The sequence below is a fragment of the Herpailurus yagouaroundi genome, unplaced genomic scaffold, assembly GCF_014898765.1.
Source record: "Herpailurus yagouaroundi ecotype Mexico unplaced genomic scaffold, PumYag 161, whole genome shotgun sequence".
Taxonomy (NCBI): Eukaryota; Metazoa; Chordata; class Mammalia; order Carnivora; family Felidae; genus Herpailurus; species Herpailurus yagouaroundi.
Window position 1 is genome coordinate 16,616,904 of NW_024412402.1, and position 13,690 is coordinate 16,630,593.

The 13,690-nt window shown below is 49.5% G+C and overlaps 1 protein-coding gene across 4 annotated transcripts in view; it reads left to right on the forward strand.

Annotated features, from left to right (window-relative positions):
* The window catches only part of PKNOX2 (PBX/knotted 1 homeobox 2), a 280,016-nt gene that overhangs the window by 47,621 nt on the left and 218,705 nt on the right, over nt 1–13,690 (forward strand). The window lies entirely within an intron of this gene.

Sequence of the window (13,690 nt, forward strand, 5' to 3'; positions counted from 1 at the left end):
TGAGATCAAGAAGTGGGATGCTCAACCGACTGAGCCACCCAGGTGCCCATCATGCTAGGGACTTCTTCATAATAAATAACTCCACATCAGAGCCCCTTCCTGCTCAAAGCAGGAAAGAAAGACCCAGGCCAAGGCTGTGATGGGGGCCACGGTCGGGGTGAACCAGGGAGTCACTGGGAGAGCGCACATCCCCAGGGGTTCTGAGGTGCCATACACTTGGAGTCCATGGGAGAGCTAGGGGTGCCTGTGCACACAGAGCTGGAAAGGGGTGGCAATGGTCTCAGGGTGGGTCATCCTCACCCCCACTGTGTGCTGCCCTGCACACAGACTCACCGCGGCCGTCTCCATTGGCCACACCACAGCCACGGAGTACAGATTGGAGGCCCTGGAAAACCTGGCTGTTCCCTCTCTACAAAGCACATTAGTGGCTTGTTCCTTGGCCTTGCAGGACCAATGGAGGGCCCTCCAGAAAAGCAGTTGGTTCTTTGTTTAGACCTCAGAGACAGGCCCTTGGGTGGAGAGAAGTTTGGGAGAGACTGAGCTTTCCTGCCTGTGTCTGCCAGCCCCATGGTCAGGCTTAGGTGCCCATCTTCTTGAAGCTGGCTGGCAGTGACTCTCAAGGCTACTGGCCAGAAAAGAGATAAGCAGAGAGATGAGTTGTGTCAGGGGCCAAGAGTGGAGTCCCCATAAGGAAGAGGTCACCTGTGCCACCATAATTTCTATAGCAGTGCTCTCTTCAAAGAGGACCAAGAATTTGGTGTCTGGAGGCCTATTTGCTCCCATCAGCTTTTTTGCTAGACAGGCCAGAAAGGCAAAGGTGGGGGTGGGGAGCATATGACACCACACACCATCAACTGGCCCTTTCGACCTTGGGTTCCCTCTTTGGCAGCACCCAAGGGGTAAGAAAGATGGGGAAGTGGCAGGGGAGAAGCCATGCTGATTCAAAGGGGCACAGGCACCCCAATGTTTATAGCAGTGCTATCAACAATAGCCAAATTATGGAAAGAGCCCAGATATCCATTAGGATGAATGGATAAAGAAAATGTGGTATATATATATACAATGGAATATTACTTGGCAATCAAAAGGACTGAAATCTTGCCATTTGCAACAACGTGGATGGAACTAGAGTGTATTATGCTAAGCGAAATAAGTCAGGCAGAGAAAGACAAATATATGATTTCACTCATCTGTGGAATTTAAGAAACACAACAGATGAACATAGGGGAAAGGAAGGAAAAAGAAGATAAAAACAGAGAGGGAGGCAAACCGTGAGAGAGTCTTAAATATAGAGAACAAACTGTAGTTGCTGGAGGGGAGGTGGGTGGGGTGATGGGCTAGATGGGGGATGGGCATTAAGGAGGGCACTTGTGGGGATGAGCACTGGCTGTTAATGTAAGTGATGAATGACTGGGTTCTACTCCTGAAACCGATACTCCACTGTATGTTAACTTACTTGAATTTAAGTAAATAAATTTAAAATAAACAACGACAAAAAACAACCTAACAACCTGCTTTTGGGCTCACCATCAATACATTCAGTCTTGCCCATAGTAGTCTGGTAATTTTAGTGCCCAGGTAAATTTTACTTGAGTACAGGTGAATTTGGGGGATGGGCTTCACTGTTGAGCAAATTCATCAGTGAAGGTCCATTTATCTCATCTCTTCTTCCTTTGAGTTTCTTTGATCTGTAACGGGCCAGCTGTCAGATGACCTTTAGTGCTAACTGTGTAGATCTGATTTCTGGGCTCCTCAGACTCACCCCCCCATTTTCCCCCCTCCTCCCCTGCGCTTTTCTGTTGTCCTCGAGGACTCAGTGTCTCTTTCTTCTCCTCCTCCCTCCCTCTTCTTTCCTTTCTTTCTCTTTCTCACTGGTGGTTGTCAAAGTCCCCATCCCCACCCCACGCCCTGGGCCATCTCTCAGCTGCCCAGCCTAGCCCTGCTGGCCTTCATGACTCACCCATGCATTTCCAAGCAACCTCCCAGGCTTCCAGTCCACTCTACAGAAGCTGACCGGCCTCCGGGGAAATGCAGGCTGCTCCCAACTTTGTCCTGATACTCCCTTCTCCTTGCAGAACATTCCTTTGTTCTCACCTTCACTTGGGTCCAGGTGCCCCTGCCACCCCCACACACTCATTCAGTACACGTGGAATTTATTACCCACCCAAAAGAAACCAAATCAGCAAGTTAAGTAAGCTATTGCCAAAGAAAACAATGTGGTGTATTTCACTATCCCAGATCACTGATCTGGGGGCTCCTTGGCTCTTTAAGATTTCCTCTCCTTGCTGCTGTTATGTTCTAGATAAAACAGGAGCAACATCCACTCCTAGAGGGAACCCTGGGCGGCCTGAACTGCAGCCCAGTTCTAGCACCCATTGCCGTGAGAGCTCAAGCAGGTGGCTTAGCCCCTGTGGCTCAGTCTTCCCATCTATAAAATGGTGACACAGCCCCTCAGGGCTGTATATGAGCAGTGCACCACCTTTATTGCCAGTCAGTGCACAGCATCAGATCATGGCTGCTGGTCTCGCTGTCTCCCAGATGGCAACTGAGGCAGGGCCAGAGGGTCCCACTGCTGAGGAATTTTGCTCTCTACTGTCACAGTCATTCGTCACATGAGGAAATAAGGCAAAGGGATGAGCAGAGATGCTCTTCCAAGGTTTGGAGGCAGGGGAGGGAACAGAAAGGACCAGACTGACTCAATTTCTTTCGCTTCTCAACTTAGTCTGTGCCTCCCACCAAAGAGCTGTGGGTTCACCAAGCTGCTTGTCCAAAAACCAGGTATCATCCTTGACTTTGATCTTTTCCTTATGGCCACATAGCCCAATCATGTGTCCTGTCACTTCCACCTATTACATAAGGTAAGTCTTGGCCCGACCACTTCTCTTCGGTCCCCATGCCGTGCCCTTGGCCCAGACCTCTGCCGTTGCTTGTCTGGCCCACTGCAGTACCTCCAGCTGGTTTCCCGCCCCCCCCCCCTCATGCCCCCATCTCTTTTCTACCCTAAAATCAGAGCCTGTGTTTCATAGCCTGTGTTGTCCTTCATCAAGACTGTCACAGTTTGTAGTCACATTATTTATTTGTGCGATTAGAGTTTAATATCTGACTTGCCCATCAGACATGGTCCAGGAGGTCAAGAACAGTGTCTGGGTTGATGGTCGCTGTGTCCTTAGTGCCCTTGGTATATAACTGTTGAGCAGTTGAATGAATGGATGGCCAGGCAGGCACCTGTCTCCTTGTTGTGTCTTCCAAAGGGACGTGTGCCCTGGTAGAGCATTGGACACCACACATCTAGGGACTCAGTAAAGCTTTGCCAAGTGAATTGGGGTCTCTGAAGTACAGGCCCTGACCAGGCTCATTTAATCCAGACCACTGGCCTGGATTCAACCTGGGGTCCCCTCTGTGCCATCATCCCTCACTCTGTCTCCGTCTTTGTGGCCTCTCAGGCCTTGGTTTCCATGAGCACTTTCTGAGCTGAGAGATTAGGTTGGGGTAGACTCAGATTGCTGCTTGATCATGTCCCGGCTACCCCCCCAGGAGGAAGCCAGGGTCTTCTTTGTCACTTCCTAGTTAGGTTTGGGAGATGGGGGAGGCATGCCGGGGGCATTTCCATTGGTCTGATGAACTCTTGAGAACAAACCTCAGTACCCCTTTGGAGCTATACCCAGTGCAGCTAAAATCCTTCTCAGATACTGTTTTCTTCCTCAGGAAAAAAAAAAAAAAAAATGCAGTCTCTCCTGCTGTCCCCACTCCCCCACCAACCCTGACTCCATATGAAGTTCTGGAGACTCCCTGAAAATTAGGGAAATGTCCAGAGAAGACAGGGCAAAGCCTTGGAGAGAAAGAGACAGTACAAGGATTCAGGTCAGGGTGGCTTGAGCAGTCATCCGTGGTGCTGTGTGGCTTGCCTATCTGGGTCCCTCTCTGAGCTGTAGTTTCCACCTGTGGTGAGGGAGCTGTGGTACTTGTGTGGCTGCGAAGCTAAAGAACATCTGAGAGATTCACTGGAAGAGGAAGTATGACAGCTGGAAAATGGTTATTTTTCATCTTATCCATCAGGAGAGCCCCAGACCTAGCCCCCTTCCCTCTCTCCCATTGTTAATGGCCCAGTGAATGAAATTCCTCCCTTGAAGGTTTTCTTCCAGAGCTTTCTCTTGGGCATGGTTGGCTCCCTTTTAGTTTCTCTCCTGCCATGTAGGCATTTTCCACCAAGAGCCAGGCTAGCGTGGCTTTAGTTCCAGATTGGGGAAGAGTATGTGTTTGGCGGGTGGTGGGCTCAGCTGGGAGGCTGGGGGTCGTGAGCTGCCTTGTGGCTGCTCCGTGGGGTCTGGCGGAGCCCCAGCCCCTGGCTGTGACATACAGCCCCCTTCATGAAACCAGACAGAATTAAGCCTTTTGTTTCCTGTTTGCTAGGCCGGCTTAAAGAAAACACAGAGGGTCCCTGCGGCTGGGGCTCCCAACAAGACGGCCTTTGTATTCATTTAATTAATCAGTTAGCTGAGGGGAAGGAGAGGAGGGAAGTTCATGTTATAAATACATGTTTTTCTTTGGCTTTTTTTCCCCCAAAAGACAGGGCCTGAATGGCATCCCCGAGAGAGCCCCCCATCTCACCCCAGACATGCGGGGGGCCAGGGGCCTGCCAGGCTGCAGCTGTGACATTTCCCGCCCCCACTCCCTCAAGGGGCATTAGGCCTCATCTCTCTGGGTCCTGGGGAAATGTTAAATGCCAGTGGGAAGTGGGGGAGGTTAGCCACTAGGCTCTGAACCCCGTTTCCGCGCTTCTCACCTCTCCTCTCAGACCTCAAACCCCGCACCCTCCTACATCCTCCATGGATAAAGCATAAAGCACCTGCACTGCCACACGGAGAAGTGTCTGTCCCCAAAGAGGCTTGGGCACGTTGCAGGTGCACCATGGGGGAGAAGTCCTCGCCTAGGTATACAGTGGGCTTGAAGCTCCCCGCTTCTTGCCCCCCTACCCCACCACTCTGAAGGGAGGGTTGGGGCCTGCATTCACCAGACTGTTCAGGCAGACGGAGCACTCAGTCACTCCCAGGGAACACCCTCCAGTGCCCTCCTTCCTTACTCTTTGGTTTGGGCCTTCTGAGGTGCAGGGGGAAAGGAAAACAAAATAGGGCTCTTGGACACACACCCTCAACCCACCTCCATCCTCATCGAGTGGGTTGTTTCTTTAAAGATCCCTTCGATGATACTATTTAAACAAATTCCTTTTCTTTTCATTTTACAGATGGGCAACTTCACTCACTGCTCTCTCACCCCCACCCCCAGCTGCCAGGTGTTTTTAAAGTTTTTAAAACCTTTCATGATGAGGTAAAATGGTTGCAATCCCTAAATACATGGACCTCCTAATGGAATTTCGTGGTGGTAAATTTTTCCTTGCGAGCTCTTCGCTGCAAGTCTTATCCTCAAGGCTCTGGTATCTGGTAACCGTGACTGTAGGCCTTCTGGACACACTGCCCAGCAAATTCCCAGCTGCAGCTCAGAGGCGGAGGGTCCAGGACTCGGACCTCAAGTCTGGTCTCTAAACATTTATCTTATCTCGTCAGGCCATCAGGCCAGTTTCCAGCCAGGGTGCTGCCATGACAGGTGCCATGAGGCCCTGTTTCCTTGTCACACCTCTTCCATGCTTCCTTGGCCCTTCAGTGAAACCAGGAGACAGCAGAAGCCAGAAGGACAGAGCCTGTAAAATGTTCTGTGAGGACAGGATGGCAAGGCCTTGGTTTTCTGTCTCCCCCAGCTGTGGATATCCTTCCGCTCACAACCTCTGAGAGAGGACTATAGTTTCAAGCCACAAACCCAAATGCCCTCATCTGAGGGCTTTTTTTTTTTTTTTTTTTTTAAATCACAAACAAGCCAGGCTGAGCTCCGAGTGGGGTGGTCTTTCATTAGCTAACTAGCAAAATGCCTGGAGTCTGGCATGACTTGAGTCAGCAAACTGTTCAGTTTAACTTATTGTGCGGCTGACTGAGGTATGTGTCCATGTGTGCGCATGTTCCCTGAAGCAATGAATAAAACTCAGGACGCCAGAATTTCTGTGCCATCTCCAGGGTAATCTTGTGTCAGCCCTTTTTCCCAAGCTTCATTTCCCTAAACCTGTATTCCCCAAATGCACCACCTCACCATCGAAGTAAGGAGAAGTACAACCCACTCGGGTTCCTCTGCCCAGAGGATGGGTCATAGGTTCAGGAAAGAGAAAAAAAAAATTCGTGCTGCCCTTGCCTTGGGGCTCCTGGAACTGCCTTTTACTGGAGATCCATGAATTGAGGGTAGGCAGGGAGAGAGGTCAGACCCTGCAGAGTAAATCTCATTTTCACAGTTGTTTGAATCATAGAGACTCTGAGGCGGGAAAGAATTCTGGTGATCAGGTGGACAGGGGAAAAGGAAAGACCTGCTCCTTTCCCAGAAGAGGAAGTTCAGTTCATAATATGTCAGCGGGTGGGCTTTGCAGCAGTGGGGGCTGGGACTGGTTTGGGTCCCCAAGATGCAGCCAGCACGGCTGGCGGTTGGATCTCCAAAGAAAGGGCCACTAAAGCCATGTTTTTCGAACATTAATGTGTAAACCAGTCTTCTGGGCATCTTGTTAAAATGCAGATTCTAAATCAGTAGGTCTGAGTGGGGCTGAGAATCTGCATTTAACCAGCTCCCAGCTGATGTTGATGCCGCTGGTCCGTGGAGCACACTATGAGTAGCATGGGGCTAATGGACGTATCAGTGCTGTGCTTGCTAAGTAAAACGTTGCTGACCTGTGGTCCAGTCAGAGGGTGACCAGCCATCGCAGTTTGCCTGGGAATTTCCGTTTTATCAATGAAAGTTCCCAGGGTGATTGACCACCCTGCTTCTAGACCTGCTTTCTAGACACGCGCCCTGTCAGATTGCCCCCATTTAGAATGTGAATTAGCCCCATTTCTGGTTGGAGGGGGCCCTATGCAACACAGTGAGGCTTGCCTTCCAGTAAACCTCCTTGGGGTCTCCCACTGTTCTTCTCTGCACTCTGCTAATGGCTTTTCTTTATTTGTGATACTCTCTGCGACTCCTCCAGGCCTGGCTGAAGCTCCCTCTTTTCTAGAGCCTCTTCCTGCTCTGAGCTCTGGGGTCCACCCATGCTTAGTAGAGGCTCTCATGTGACTGCTACTGTAGAGAATAATAGGAGCCACGTGAACATGCCACGTCTTGAACATAAAGAACCTGTCTCTGAAACCAGGCCGCAAACTAGGATGGGGACTGTGTCTGATCTTCCTTTGAGTGCTCACAGCGCCTTGCACATAGTGGCTGTTAATTCTTGGAAAGTTGGGGCTTGTCCTGTGTGCTACCATATTCCCAGAACTCAGCCATAGTGCCTGGCACAGAATCTGTACTTGCAGTATATGTTTATTACATGTTCATTGCGTGTTGCTCCTAGAAAGAAGATCCTCAATGCAGGTTCTCACCATGGATCCTTTTGGAGGTCTGGGTTCTGGGCACTTATTTTTGTATCCATTCTGCCTGGCATGTAATAGGGCTGGTAAAGCCGAATACTTTTCACTGTTGAAATGAAAGCATGTTGGCCACGGGGTTGCTTCCGGAGAGGACTAGGGGGTGAGCCCTTGTGAAAGGCATGCCTGAACCCCAGGCTCTAAGGTGGGTAGTCTCTTCCACCACCTGGCCCGCAGGAGTTCCAATGGTTCTTAGATCAGCAGAGGGACAATTAATGCAGTATGGGCTTTGGTGTCCAGCAAGCTAGAGTGGCAGCTTCTTGATGGAGGGCAGGGAGTGATATTTTTGGTTCTTATGCATCCTTTGTGACTCCTTTGTTTCTGCATACAGAATTTTAATTCTGTGTTTTATTACATCCAAGTACAAATCCATTTCAAAGCCAGCAGGTGAGTCTCTGGCTTGTGGAGGGGGGGAGAGAGGCGCTGCAAACTGAGACTGGGTGATGCTCCTTTGAGTCCTGAATACGTTGCCTCTCCAAGCAGCTCCTACTGTAAAGTCAAGATCTCTTCCCTGTTCTCCCATTGCCTGCCCTACACCAAACGTGTGCTGTCGCCTAACCTCAGCTCCCTTAGATTGCACTACATTACATTAACATGCGTTTATTGGACACTTAAGATGTATAAGCCCTTTAGGAATAAAAAAATACAAGTGAAACCTAGCTTCTAACTTGCAGCCTCAAGGAGTTTATCCTCTAATTGGGAAAGTGGTCTGTGCAAAGAAAAGTTACAATACAAGAGTTAAATAATAATGAAGATTACAATGCAGGAGAGGTCACCAAAAAAAAAAAAAAAAAAAAAAAAGGACAGGATTAATTAATTACTAAATGAGTGGCACAGATTCTATGTGCTGAGGGAATTCTGGGAAGAAAGAGACAGCTGTGCACTGGGGTGCTGTGCTCTGGAAAGACTGGGGCCAGTGCCTTGGTTGAGGTGGGACGGAGTACTGTGGGGACGGCAGAGTTCAGTTCAGCTCAGCACTTAGGGGGCAACTGCCCCGTTCCAGGTGCTGTGCTGTGTACTCTGCAGATGCAGAGACAAATAAGACAGAGTCTCCACCCTTGAGAAGTATATAATCTAGAGGGGGAACTGAATAGGAAACTTAAGGGCAGGGGGCTGTGGGGGCACCATTAGAGGGACACACCTCAGGTTGATGGCTTTCAGGGAGGTTGGGAGAAACCAGACTTTGTGACATCTAAGCTGACTTGAGTAGAAAATAGTCCAAAATATGGCTAAATGTTGGGGAAGAGAGTGTTAAGCAAGAGATCATCTTGCACAAAGGCATGCGTGCATGAACCAGCATGGTGTGTATTTGCAAAGTAAGCAGTTCAGGACTTGTGGAGCAGAAGGCATGGTCTGTGGAGTAGTTGGAGGTGAGTGGGGGAGCAAGAATGGCCAGGTTATGGAGAACCTTCTATGTCATCTGTGGAGCTTAGAGTTTTCGTGGAGCCAACGGGGAGCCCTTGCAGAGACAGTACGAAATAGTAGCTAAGAAGCAGATTCTGGAGCCGGATGCCCTGCTCTGCCACTTGCTACCTATGTGAATTTGGGTGAATGACTTAATCTCTCAGTGCCTCAATTTCTTAATCTGTAAAAAGGGTGTAAAAGTAGTCCTTACCTTGTTGTGAGGACTGAGTGAGTTAATCAGCTTGAAGTGCTAAGAGCAGTCTTGGAACAAAGAGAGTGCTCAATAAATTGTAGCTATTGTTAGCGTTAAGGGATTTTAGGCTGGCGAGTGCCTTGGAGAGATTTGCATTTTAGCAGGATCAGGCTGGCAGTACTGAGAAGGTGGATTAATGTGGATAAGACCAGTGGGAGACCTATTGCAGCCCTCTAGGCAAGCAGTGATGAATGCTGGGCTGAAGCAGTGGTGCTGTGGATGGAGGCAAGGGGCCAGATTCAAGAACTTTGAAAGGGTGCTTTCCATGGAGACTTCCAGGTTTGTACCTTATGTCCTGGGTGGACGGTGGTTCCAGCAACTGCATCAGGAAAAACAGGAGAAGGAATAGGTCTTCTGGGGGGTGGGTTTATTCCTCCCTCCCTCCCTCTCTTCCTTCCTTCCTTCCTTCCTTCCTTCCTTCCTTCCTTCCTTCCTTCCTTCTTCCCTCTATCCCTCCCTCCCTCCCTCCCTCCTTCCTCCCTCCTTTCCTTCCTTTCTTCTTTCTTTCCTCCCTTCCCTCCTCCCTTCCAACACACTGAGTTCCAATATGTATGGGGCACTTATTTGGAGATGTCTGTCAGGAAACTGAATATACACTAGAGGACATGGCTGGAGATAGGGATTAGCCCATGGATGGCAGTCAAAGCCATGAAAGTGAATGAGATCACCCAGAGAGAGGGTGCAGAAGGAGAAGAGAGTAGGCAAAGAGAATCCAGAGGAACATTTAAGATAAAAGATGGTGATAGAAAAACCACAGACAAGCTACAGAGAGGAGGAGAGTGAGAAGAATCTGGAATGGGTGACATCACCAAATTAGAAGACTAAAAAGTTTTGTGATGGAGAGTGAGACCACAGCATCAGATGCAGCAACAATGGCAAATCCAGCAAGAAAAGGACTAGCGAGTATTCACCGACTTTGTTGATGTGAGAGCCGTTGGCACCCAGGTGTGCAGACGAGGGTGGAAGATTGGAGAGGAGTGAGGAGTGCATGGGAGGTGAGGAAGTAGTGAGATCACATGTGGATGAGGTGTGGCTGACCGTTAACCTGGCTTTGCCACAGGACTCTTGGATGGAGCAGGAGATGAGCTGGTTGCCTACAATCATCAAGCAAATCCTACCTGAGACCCTTGGATTAGAAACCACTGGAGAGACTTAATTTAGTCATTTATTATTTTTTTTATTCAGCAAGTATTTATTGCATAATTACTGTGGATTTAAAAGTATGCTAAATGTCATTCAGTAATGAACAAGTCTATTAGAAGAGTTAGGACAAAGATATAAATAGTTATAACACAAAGATGATAAGTATCATAGATGTTATACTGTGAGTTGGATTAGGAAATATATTTCCCCCTGGGGTTGCCAAGAAATACTTCATGGAAAGATGACTTTTGAGCTGGGCTTGACAGAGGAGTGGGGTTCTAATGGGCAGTAGTGGAAGAGAGGCATTTCAGTAGATAGATGGGATGTGCGAAGGCCCTGAGGTAGGTTAAGTATGGAGCATAGTCAGGAAACAAGAAATCTTCTAATTAACTAAAACTGTAGGGTCAACCCAAAGTAGATTGTAAGTTAAGACTGGAAACAGGTTGGAGCCCTGGTGTGAACGCTTTCCATGCCAGGCTTTGGGATTTGCACTTTGTTCTATAGGCTGCAAGGAGCCTTGCATTGCAGGTTTTTTGTTTTTGTTTTTTTTTTAATGTCTATTTATTCTCAAGGAGGTGAGGGGCGAGAGAGAGAGAGAGAGAGAGAGAGAGAGAGAGAGAGAGAGAGATTCCCAAGCAGGCTCTGCGCTGTAGGCCCAGAGCCCGACACAGGGCTCGATCTCATGAACCATGAGATCACAACCTGAGCCAAACAGGTTTTTTATATAAGGAGTAAAAACAGAAGACTTTGCCTTATAGGGGAGTTTTGCTGACTCTAATGTGTAACATAGATCAGAGCAGAGAGGAGCAAGTTTGGAGACTACTGTAATTGTCTGGGGATAAAAAGTCATGAAGGAACTAAGATGCAGGTCAGTCCTGGGTAAGGCGGAAGTGAACAAGAGAGATTATGTGGGAGTTGGACGAGTAGGACTGAAATTGCCCATGTGGGGATGTGCTGGGGTAGGTTAGCTGAGGGGTTGAAGTCAAAGCTGGAGGGGGCAGGGTTTGGGTGGTGGCAAGGGAGAAATCAACAAGAATTCCAAGATTTCTACAGCTTGGTGATTCTATAGATCGGAAGAGACGTGATACCATTAACAGCAATAGTAAAGACGAGAAGATGAGCCTGTGGAGGGAGGGAAAAGGGACAAGTGTCACACTCTGAGTTGAGGAGGATCGTGATGAGAAATGGCCATTGCATGAGAGGGGTGGGGGACGGGGGGTGGGGGGAAGAGCCCTCTCAGCCACCTTCAGTGCAGCGTCACTGGAACTGTGGGTCAGCAGCCAGGCTTCAGGGGGTCGGGAGAGAAGAGGAAATGACAGCTGTGAGCACACATTAATCTTTCAAAAGTTTAGCAGTGGAAGGAAAGAGAGAGACGGGAGGGATATCATTCTGGAGGGTTAAGACAATAATTTGAAGGTTAAATAATTCTTACGTTCATATTACGATTTAAGAAATATGTCAAGTCCATCCTCTTGCTACTCTTCACAGTATTTAAGGGAATCAGGCAGGGGCTGTTACACCCACTTTACAGATGAAGGCACTGAGTCTCTGGAGGACACGGCGCCAGTTAGTGTCATGGGTGGAGTTCTGCCTTCTGGGCAGTGCTTTCTACTGCACTGTCGTGCCTGTGGGTCTGGGGAGAGTTTGTGTGTTTGCAGGTCGAGTAGGGTAGCCTGAGTGGAGGGAGAGACCGAAGATACACAAATACACGGTCCCAATTGATGGGCACTGTGGGATGGAGGGTCAGAGCCCAGGTGGAGACAGCCTAGGATAGGAAGAGGGGACTCTACTTTTGAGGCAGGAGAAAAGGAGAGGGAGGTTACAGATACAGCATGTTGAGGAGGAGAGGAAGGACATTAGGTACAAAGCCAGGACACTGAAGATACCCGGATGAAAAATTTGAAGCAACAGGCCCACAGCACGGGAGTAAGTGGGGCCAGACTGGAGGGTGGAAGAGGAGGACAGGGGGGCTGTGGTCCATGGCTGTGGGCTGCGAGATGCAGGTCAGAACCACCTGGGTTATGAAGGAACAGATGAACAAAGGGCCCCTTACTAAGACCCTGAAAGTAGAAATCTTGAAGGTGGGAGGGAGCGTGTCCTATGCAACCCCTACACCTCACCCTTTACCCCCACCTTCACTTTCACTTGGTCTCCACTGATATTCGAGGCTGCGATTGCTCTCATCTAGATCAGCCCCTCCCCCAGAGTCAAAGTGGTTCAGGATGGAGGCTGGCCCTCACTGGAGGTGAAGCAAGGTGGTGGAGGTGGGGCCGGGGGGGGGGGGGGATGGACCCTGGCTGGGTCTTCCCTCTGGAGGCGGGAGAATGAACAGAAGTGGTAAATGTTCTGCCAGAGCCTGGCCGGAGAATAGAGAGACAGCTTCTAGCACAGAAAGGGAACCCCACAGAGATGACCTATCTTTCTGAATCTGTGCCTTTGATCTGGGAATCTGGGAGGGTCCCTCTCCTGGGCCCTGTGTTACCTCTTGGTCACTTGCTGGCAGTCCTGAATTCTGCCTTTCCTGCCCAACCTCGCTGACTGGAATTCCAGGAATCTGCCCTCTTTGCTTTCAGGAGGTCATCTCGACCTGGTGGTTGCAGTCCTTAAGGGAAGGAGTCCGTGCTGTTCTTGCTCTGAGGTGAAGTGCATGCAGGGAAAGGAGAGCCGTGACACCTCACGGGTCCCTGCCTCTCCCTTCGCGCCAGTGTGGGCTCCAGCCTGTGTGTGGCAATTCAGACGCCGGTGCGGTGCTGGGGGGCACACAGCCGTGCGGCACAGACACGGACGGACCCTTGTATCCCTGCCAGCGGGACCTGTGAAGGATACGCTTTTTCTGAGGAAATCCCATGCTCTCTGGCCACAGTGTTCAGGGTCTCTGTGATCCTGAAGGCGATCAACTGTTCCGGGTCACCTGAGACTGAGGGATTTCCTGGGATACGGGATTTTCAGTGTGGAAGTCGGGAAAGTCTCAGGGAAACCGGGACCAGTTGACCACCCTAACTCTCCCTACTTCTACTTTGGGAAGAGTGCAGAGTTCATGGATTTTCTTCTGGGACGACGCACCGCACACACGTGTGAAAGGATAAACTGCAACGGGATGCCACCATGTTACATAGAAGTGGCTCCGGGATCTGCAGGCCCAGGTTGAAATTCCCTCTCTCACTTCCTAGATGTGCAAGTTTCGGTGAATTATATTTCTCAGACTCAGTTTTTGTATCTGTAAAATGGAGGTAATAATGTTAATCTCACAGGATTAAATTTGAGGATTAAAGGAGGCAATTGTCATCAGTCAGGTCCCTAGCATGGTATAAGGCACTAGTAAGAGAAGGCAATAAACATGAGTTCTCTCCGACTCCTCCCTCCCTGTCTTTCTTGCATTGGAATGATACCCATTCTACAGGTG